This window comes from Microtus ochrogaster, unplaced genomic scaffold, assembly GCF_000317375.1.
Source record: "Microtus ochrogaster isolate Prairie Vole_2 unplaced genomic scaffold, MicOch1.0 UNK114, whole genome shotgun sequence".
Lineage (NCBI taxonomy): Eukaryota > Metazoa > Chordata > Mammalia > Rodentia > Cricetidae > Microtus > Microtus ochrogaster.
In genome coordinates this window covers 294122-303684 of record NW_004949212.1, presented here as the reverse complement: position 1 = coordinate 303684, position 9563 = coordinate 294122, and positions in this window count along the sequence as shown.

Below are 9563 nucleotides of genomic sequence, written 5' to 3'. Positions count from 1 at the left end.
CTAGCTCTGTAGACCAGGCTGGTCTCGAACTCACAGAGATCCGCCTGCCTCTGCCTCTCGAGTGCTGGGATTAAAGGCGTGCGCCACCATCGCCTGGCATATTCCAAAATATAAATAAAAATACAAACTATAAACATTATATTATGCCAAAATTTAAATAATAACAGCAGCAGCTTTGGCCTGAGGGTATTTCTTGGGCACTCTGATGATTAAGGGTTAGTAATACACTGCTTGGGACATGGCAGTATGCCCGGGTGGCTTGAAGATTGTTTTGATCAAATATTCTTATAGTCGCAGAAGCAACCCAGCCTAGAAAAACTTGCCATATTCCTTAAAATTTGGGTTATGAAGAAATGATAACTCTGTTCTGTCATAGTTTATTAATGATGACTAAAAGATGAGCAAAAGAAAGTGAAACACATATCCAAAACTAAAAATGAAACATATCATCTCCAAATGAACCTGCAGAATATTGCACCGAAGGGACACATAGCTATAGTCTGTGTTTTTCACCCGGGCTCCTCATCTTCTTGCTGATGCTCAAAGGTCAGACTAAAACTCCTGATTATCCTTGTGCGAGGAAGGAGTGTCTGTTCTTCTCACACTGGCCTGGCTAGGTACAGGCACAGCCATAGGCACAGTCTCTTAGCCCTTCACCAATGCCACCACTTATTGGTCCGCTAACACTGACCCTATTGGCTCTCAAATGCTCTTGCATATCTATCTACCACTGTCAGTTCTAGGATGGTTGACAATTGAAGGGGGTGGTTTGGCTCCCTTGTTGGGGCCCAGTGGGCCCACTACCCTCTTCCCAGGTCCCTATTGGAACCGCATCTTGATACTAAACTGGTTATGATTTGCAGGGGACTGAGGTGGTATATGGACTATGAGGGAGGGTAGACCTGGTGACTCTTCCAAAGCTAAGTCACCTGCTCTCTAGATATCTGAGCAGTTCCTCCAGGGCTTGTCCTTGAGCAGGCTCTTCTGGGAATTTGGAACCATTGTCAGGCTTTTTTTTTTTTGAAAGTTATCACACTGAAGGGAGTTGATACTTTTCTATTCTTTGGATGAACTAGTGGCTTAGCACGCACGAGTCCCTTAGTCCAATCTATAACTGCGTAAAGTCAGGCATGGTAGCACAGACTGGTGATCCCATTGTGTAGCATACACCTGTAATCCCTGCATTTTGGAGGTAGCATAGAAACACAATATACACATGTGCTTCAGATGGTCCTAAAAGTACTTTACTATACATGTGTGCAGGACATTTCCCATGAGAAAAATATAAATGATTCTGTATAAAGTCTACTGCGGGGACTAGAGAACTGGCTAGAGTTAAAGTGCTTGCCACACCAGCATAAGGACTGGAGTTCAAATTCCTCGGAAATCCATGTAAAATGACTTGTGTGCCTCAAAGCCTGCCTGTAATTCCAACCTCAAGGCAGAGCCCAGTCTTCCACGAGCATGAATAGCCATGTAGACAAGCTTGAGCTTGATGGAGAGACTCCACTTCAGTGAATAAGCTGGAAGAGCAATCAAGGACGACCTCCAATATTAACCTGGGCTTCTGCAAGCACATGCATGAATGCCTAGCCACAGTATGTGTGTGCATACACCTGCAAAAGCATGCATGCACATACATGTACACCATACACTTACATACATGAAAATGGAAAATAATAAATGAACTGGAAGTTGTGACTGCAGTTTTTCATGTTAAGGCTTCTTTGTTTGGAAAAGGCCAGTGGTCTCTCACCGAAGCATTTATAATATCATGATTTTATAGCGCGCTCTTGGCAAATGGGAAGACATGTAAAAACATGAAGAGGAGGGACTAGACAAACAAGTCAGCATTAAGAGTGTTTACTGCTGTCACTGAGGCTGGAGTTGGCATCTGAGCACCCACATCTGGCTGCTCACTGGAACTCCAGATCCAAAGGATCTGGTGCCTCTTTCAGGCCTCTGAGAACACACACATGTACACATACACAAAAAAAGAAAAGAAAACATTAATAATAATAAAGAACAGAAGGGTATTTACAAAGTAATAAAAAAGGAAATCTTCAACTCTGATTAAGGTAAAGGGGCACACACTAACCCAGGGTTGCCTTGGAAAAACGCCATTATGTGGGTACTGCCTCCCTTTCAGCTATCCATATTAAGTTCAGGGGCAACAGTTTATTCAGTGTGACTAAGTGAGGCTGGGAAACAGCTTATATGGGTAGCCCACAGACTTATGAAGACATCTACACTTCAAAGATATGTTCAGCTTTAAACAAACCAACTGTTATCTGTGTGTGTCTAGAAAGTACCTTTCTGTTTTCATTAAAGTGTGTTTTCTAAAGTACCTGATTAGTCTAATAAAAAGCTGAATGGTCAATAGCTAGGCAGTAGAGGGATAAGCAGTGATGACCTGCAGAGAGAATAAGTAGGAGGAGGAATGTGGGCTAGGGAAGGGGAAAAAAGAAGAGAGAAGAGAGGAGAGGGAGACAACAGGAGTCAGCCAGGCAGACAGCCATCAGCCAGCTAGTCATGTAAGAAGCAGGAAAAGTAGAATATACAGAATGAAAGAAAGGTAAAAAGCCCCAAAGCAAAACATAAATGAAGAGAAACAGGTTAAATTGAGTTATTAGAGCTAGTAGGACAAGCATAGGCTGTACATTCTCAACTAATAATAGTCTGTGTCACGATTTGGGAACTGGTTGAGCACCTAAGGAAAGCCTGCTTCACTAACCTATGCACCACAGCTTGTCATAGATAAATAGATAGATAGATAGATAGATAGATAGATAGATAGATAGAGACAATAGATAGATAGATAATAGATAATAGATAGATAGATATATTTTATTTGATGATTAGGCAATGGTTGATGTAAGTGATATCTAAATTTACATATGTAGGATTCTTATTCTTTTTTCATGTATTCTGTGCCTAAATTTACCATTAGCTTTAATAATTATCATTTCATATTTTAAAAAGATTTAATTCTCCAAAGACATAAAGATACAAAGAGATACAAAGTCACATATATGCCATTTCCAATAGGCAGCATGATAATACGTTTAATTTGCCTGGTTCCTAGTGGGAACCCCTCCCCGAGGTCTCTGTACCTTTCAGAGCGAAACTCCTCAGGCTCTGGCCAGTACTCAGGGACCGATGAAGAGGATAGGTTGGTACCATAACTACAGTCCCTTTGGGAATGAACACTCCATTAATTTCCACATTCTTCTTAGAGATTCTGTCTAGCCTGTTAGCATCCAGATACAATCTGAGAGTTTCACTCACTGGTCAGTGAGGAATCCTGCTGTCACTCTGGATGACTGAGAAAGTAGAAACCAGTTGACATCTTTATAGAGAACCTTTGATTAGAAACTGAACTGCTTGGGGAGGCAGAGGATAGGGACCAATCACAAGACAAGGAGGCTGAACTCAATGTGCCACAACCCTAGGGCAAGAGACCACCTGAGAAACAGTTGTGTAACGTGGGAGGGTTAGATGTTTAGGAGCTTAAAAGCACATGTGGCAGGAGGCTGAGGAAATAAAGTGCTCAGAGAAAGGTGTCCCCCTATTGATTGTCCTGACCAGATCTCCTAAACAGAGAATAACTGTAGAGTGTAGCAGCCCTGAGCCCAAACTCAGCCAGGCAGGTTTGTCTCTGCTCTAGAGCCACTATAATAAAGCCCTAGTACTGTCCTTGACAGGATGCAGTCTTCCGCAGGTGATTGATACATAGGAGGTCTTGAAAGCGTGAAGGCAGACACTTCTCTTGTGCATATCTAGGCGCATCCCCACACAACTGCAGCTGAAACATTCATTAGCCACCTCATCAAGAACCTGCCCAGCACACTGACTGTAATGCATGCTATGGTCAGCAGAGGGCAGTGAGACTCCAAGAAATTATGAAAGTGCTGTTACCTGCACTCAGGGCTACAAACAGCAAGTCCTCTGACACACTGACCACCGCAGGAAAGAAAAGAATCCCTAGTTGATTCACACACCCACCTACATAAATACCATGCTATTGGACTGGACAGCAGAGCCATTGAAAGTAGTGTCAGGTCAGCCTGCAGGGACCAACAAGGCTTCCCTATCAGCATAGATAACTGAACAACACCTGAGGACATCAGCAGAGAGATAACTGTCAAGACTCTTGAGAGACTGGTTATGAGACTAAACCCATCCTCCTGCTCTTATGGGCTGAAGAAACCATCTGGGGGAGGGGGAAGGATGCTCAGCTGTCACATCAAAGGCAGCAGCATTAGTCCAACAGCACCCATTCTTGTTTAAGCCTTCCACGGTCATAGATTTGAGGTTATGCTCATAAGTGATGTGATGGAGAATTGACACTGAGTTATAGCTTCAGGAGATCAGAAAATGTGATGTATTTTATGCATGTCATTTAGGAATGGCCTTTTCTTATTCTTCAGAGATTGGAAATTAGAACTCAAATATCCTTTGTATTCCAAAAACATTTTGGAATTTTCATTTAAATTGTTTAATTTAGCACTGAATAAAATGATGTGAGTTGTCAATGGATGAGAGATCAACTAATAGCTCTCCTAGTGAGTGATTTATTTTTCTTCAATAAAGACGTATAAATCAATCAATAAAGAGAGAAGAGTCAGCAGCTACACAGAGTGTGATGCGGCTGTAGGGATGATAGCCAGAGACAGGACTGAAAGGACCTGTGGCCGCCTCTGTCCTTAGTGAGGATGCTTCAGTCATCAGAGAGGAAGCCTTCCAGGCCTGTGCCTGCATGTCACTGCCTGGAGGAACCCAGAGGCAAAGTCTAATCAAAAGGAAGAATTATCTCACTTCCTTTTCATCTACAGCCTATTTCTGAGGGAATTCAGGCCGAGAACCTGGAGGCAGGAGCCATGGAGGAAAGCTGCTTGCTGGCTCCATCTTTGATTTGCTCAGGCTCATGCTCAGCTTCCTTCCTCATGTTCGTGGGGTCCACCTGACTAAGGATGGCAGCACCCACAGTGGGCTGGGCTTTTTTGCATCATTTATCAATCAAGACAATTCCCCCACAGACACACCCACAGGCCAGTCTGAGTTACTCGGGTCTTAAATTAGGGTCCCCTCTTCCTAGATGACTCTGGATTACTGTACTAAATTTACAATAAAATCTAGCCAGCACTGAATATGTATCTAAAGCAAAACAAAAACAAAAATAGAACAAGAGAAGGAACTAAATTCCATCTCCACATCAAGGTTTCTTTTCTTTCAAGAGATGGAGTATTAATTTTCATATTTCGAGGAAATATGAATGTGATTTTTGAACCTTTACTCCACCTCCAGGGAAATTAAATTTACAACCATGACTTACATGAAACTGTGCCATCAATAATTCCTAGTTTCTAATTCCTGAAGATCTGTCTATCTACTTTTTGTCTATGTACTTTTTGTCTATGTGTCTACATAGTGTTTGTTGATCATCTATTATTTTATCTATCTGTTCTACTTTTTGTCCATTCTTTGTCCAAGCTCCATGATGGCAACACCAGATTCAATTGATATTGTGAATAATTTTGTCTAAATGTAGTCCCTTTACATTGATTTTGAGGACTGATCCCCAGTTCAGCCATTCTGCATGGAGAATTTTCTCCCTTCATCCCAAGTGAGTGGTCTATTTATATCTCTAAGAAATGGAACGTTTCTCTCCCAGTTTCACCCACAGCCCTGCTTTAACAGAGTACCATCATAGGTGGAGAGAAGTTTGGAGCACCTGATGAATAACTATTTGCTTTGAACTGAAAAATTCCCTCCTAGAGAAAGGAAGGAAACTCCGAGGGTTCAGGAAGTAAACACTTTTATGCTGAAACTAAGAAGATCTGCGAGGTTTCTCTCCAAGAAAGAAAAATTAAACACTTACTGAAGAGAGGAGAACTTTGGGATCAGCCACTCTTCCTGGAGGAGAGACTTGACCTGTCCAATGTCTGCAAATTGTACATTGTGCCCAGAGATGTGGTTTGTGTGAATTGTCACCTATCCCGGAGTGTGGTTTTGGATATGTAGCTGCCTTTGAGTGGGGCCTGATCCAGTAATCACCCCTTACCTGTATTTCTGTATGTGACCCTAATAAGCTCGCTGCTTTACCAAGTTGCACTGTGGAGGAATGTTTCTGCCATCTGTTCTTTGTTCGTCATATGTGGTGAGTAGGGGTTACCTTTGCCTTACACAACAGCATCTAAAACCAGAATCACCTCATCCACAGTTGAAACCCCTCTCTTGGAAGAAAAGCCATTCCTGTAGTCCTTTCCAGGGAGCACAGCTTCAGGAATAAGTTAACAGAGCTAAATACTCCAGGGGGAGCATTTGCACCATGGGAAGAAACTATCTCAAATGCTTTACTGTTTATATCGCTGAATCATAAGAAATTCCATGAATTATTATTTAGAATTTTCATTTTATTCAGGTGGTGAAAGTAAGTCTTAATGATGTGGAGGATTAGAATGATTTAAAATCCCTTGCTGTGCCTGTAACTGTGAACAAGATGTACTGTATCCTGCTTCTGTAATGCCCTTACTTCTGGCATCAGTTAGGACACTCCCCCTCTTGCTTATCTTGACAAACAAGTTATGAAACAATGATATCCAGCTCACTCATCTGAACATGGGGAGACAATTTTCACCCCCCAATTGCTCTGTGACCCTTAGAACTACATTGTCTTACTTCCCAGGTGAGATACCAATAGTGTGAGAGAAGTGCAAAATGCCCAAAAAGGCTGCAGACTGGGGAGATGTGGCAGGGAAGAAGATGGTGGTGGTGGTTAAGACCAGCAGTCAGCCAGAATATGTTGCAATTTGAACAAAATCAATAGCAACGCCTATCTCATATTTTCCTACAATACTAGCTCACGGTCATAAACTTTGTTAAATATTAAACAAAAAACTCAGCTAACCTTGTAAGTTTAACGTTACGGTGCCACTAAGCATTGAAAAGGGGACTTTAGTTCACCCTGGAAACTCAGGCCTTGGAAAAGCTTTAGGGCTGGCCACTGACACTCAAGATCACTCTGATCCTTTCTCCCAGAAAACATAAATCAAAACAGAACCTTAAAAAGCAGTTGCTTTATGTTAGCCAACCACTCCTAATCAAGGCCCTGTCAGAGATGTGGTTAAATACTCAGGGAAACTTCATTGGAGGAAATGGATTTTTCCTTTGCCAAGGGCTATCAATTGCAAATAGCTTCTTGGTTAGAGGTGGGAGCCCCTGTCTACTTCCCCCTTGCAGTGCTAATACTCAACCTGGCTTGAAGCCTTGCAGGCACTGATTTGTTTTGTCTCTGTGCCGAATAGTTTCATGTCACCTTGACACAAGCTAAAGTCATCTGAGAGGAGGGAGTCTCAGTTGAAAAATTAAAAATAAAAAGGACTTCTTTGTTATGACAAGCCATGCCCACTCCCTCCTCCATTGGCTGAGGCAGGCTGATCTTCAGCTTCCGGCCTGAGCTCGCTCTCTTTTCCGCCTTTCTCTCAGAGAGGCAGCTTTGCGTCTGCCTCTCTTCCAACTTCTCTGCTCCCCCTTTTCTCTCTCTGCCCTCTTCTCCTTCTTCCCCCTGCCTCTTTCTCCTCTAAGTAATAAATATCTAATTCTATTCTGTACAATATCTCTGTCCCTCTCTCCTGCCCTGCCACCATGTGTCTCCCTGCCTGGGACCAGCCACCACTCGGGGACTGGCAGCCATCTCTGCCTGGTACTGGCTGCTCCCAGGGCCCTCTGCCTGCCACCACATGGCCCACTACCGCCATTTGGGAACCTACAGCATTTCAGCTGCCTACTGTCGCTGGGGATCTTGTAGCATTTTTTTCAAAAATCATAACATTAATGATATCTAGCTATAGGGATTTTCTTAATTAGTTGTTGATGTATTAATGGGGTAGGGCCCAGCACATTCTGAATGGTGCCATCCCTGAGCTGGTGGTCCTGTGTTCCATAAGAAAGCAATCTGAGCAAGACAAGTTGAAGAAGCTTGTAATCAGCATTCCTCCACGGACTCTGCATCAGCTCCTGCCTCCAGAATTCTACCCTGCTTGAGTTCCTGTCCTGACTTCCTTTGATGACGAACAGTAAGCCAAATAAACCCTTTCCTCCCCAACTTGCTTTTTGATTATGGTGGTTCATTGTAGCAATAGTAACCCTAACTACGACAGTCTTTGTGGTAGTTTAAAAAGTAATGGCCCCCATAGGGAGTATCACTACTAGGAAGTGTGGATTTGTTGGAGTAGGTATGGCCTTGTTGGAAGAAGTGTGTCACTTTGGGGGTGGGCTTTGCGGTCTCCTATGCTCAAACTACTCCCTGTGTGGGACACAGTTTATGTCCCTACCAGTGGGATATGAATTGGGTACCCGGACCCTGGAGGAGAGAAATGGAGATGAGAGACATGAGAAAATAGACAGCAAGTCTGTATTTTGATCAAGTTGCAAATTTAATTTTTTCTCAGGAGTATTATATAGCAAATGGGCAGGGGGTGGGTAGCTTGCTTTGCAATTGCTCTAACTGGAATGCCAAGTCTGGAGACATTCTTAGCTGACAGGAATAGATAAGGAAATGCTGAGGGTCTGGAATTGTTAACTAACAGGGGCAATGCTAATTACTTCTAGGGCCTGGGACCTGTAGGTCTGCAGGCATTCTTAACTCATGGGGAGAGATAAGGAAATACTGGGTTATTTCCTGGGCCTGGAACTTGCCCTACAGAGCTTCTGGTGAAAGCTTACTTAACTTGTGAACTAAGATGGCTTGACTATAACCAAATACAGGCCTTTGTTCCCGGCAAATTTACTACCCATTGCCTGCAGAGCAAGATGTAGAAATCTCAGTTCCATCTCCAGCACCATGTCTGCCTGCTCACCACCATGAGGATAATGGACTAAACCTCTGAAATTGTAAGTCAACTCAAATTAAATAAATTAAATATTTTTCTTTATAAATGTTGCCATGGTCATGGTGTCTCTTCACAGTAATAGAAACCCTAAGTAAGTCAGTCTGTTTTTTTTTTTTTTTTGAGAGAGAGAGAGAGAGAGAGAGAGAGAGAGAGAGACCAGTGAAGTAGGGTGTGAAGGGAGAGGAGGGGGGATCAGAGAGGAATTGGGGATGGAGAGAACAGGATCAAAATAAATTTTAAGAGAAAACTTTAATCAATTTTTAAGGAAAAGGTAGATGTTTAAATGCCAAAAACAAAACAGAAGAAAACTTCACCTACCTCTTGCTTTTTATAGTGCTGACTTGCACATAATTTGTTGAATATTAAAGTATGATGTCAGATCATTCAGAAGCCTTAGTTCAGACTGTAGTCAGCCTATCTCAGGCAGGTGGACATGTTGAAATTGACTCTCCTCAAGTATAGACTTGGAATAACAACTATACTTACAGTAAAAGGCATTTAATGGCATATCTATAAATTATTATTTTTTTAAAATATTTATTTATTTGTTATGTATACAATGTTTTGTCTGTGTGTATGCCGGCAGGCCAGAAGATGACACCAGATTTTTTTATTACAGGTGGTTGTAAGCCACCACGTGGGTTCCTGAGCTAGAACCCAGCTCGTCAG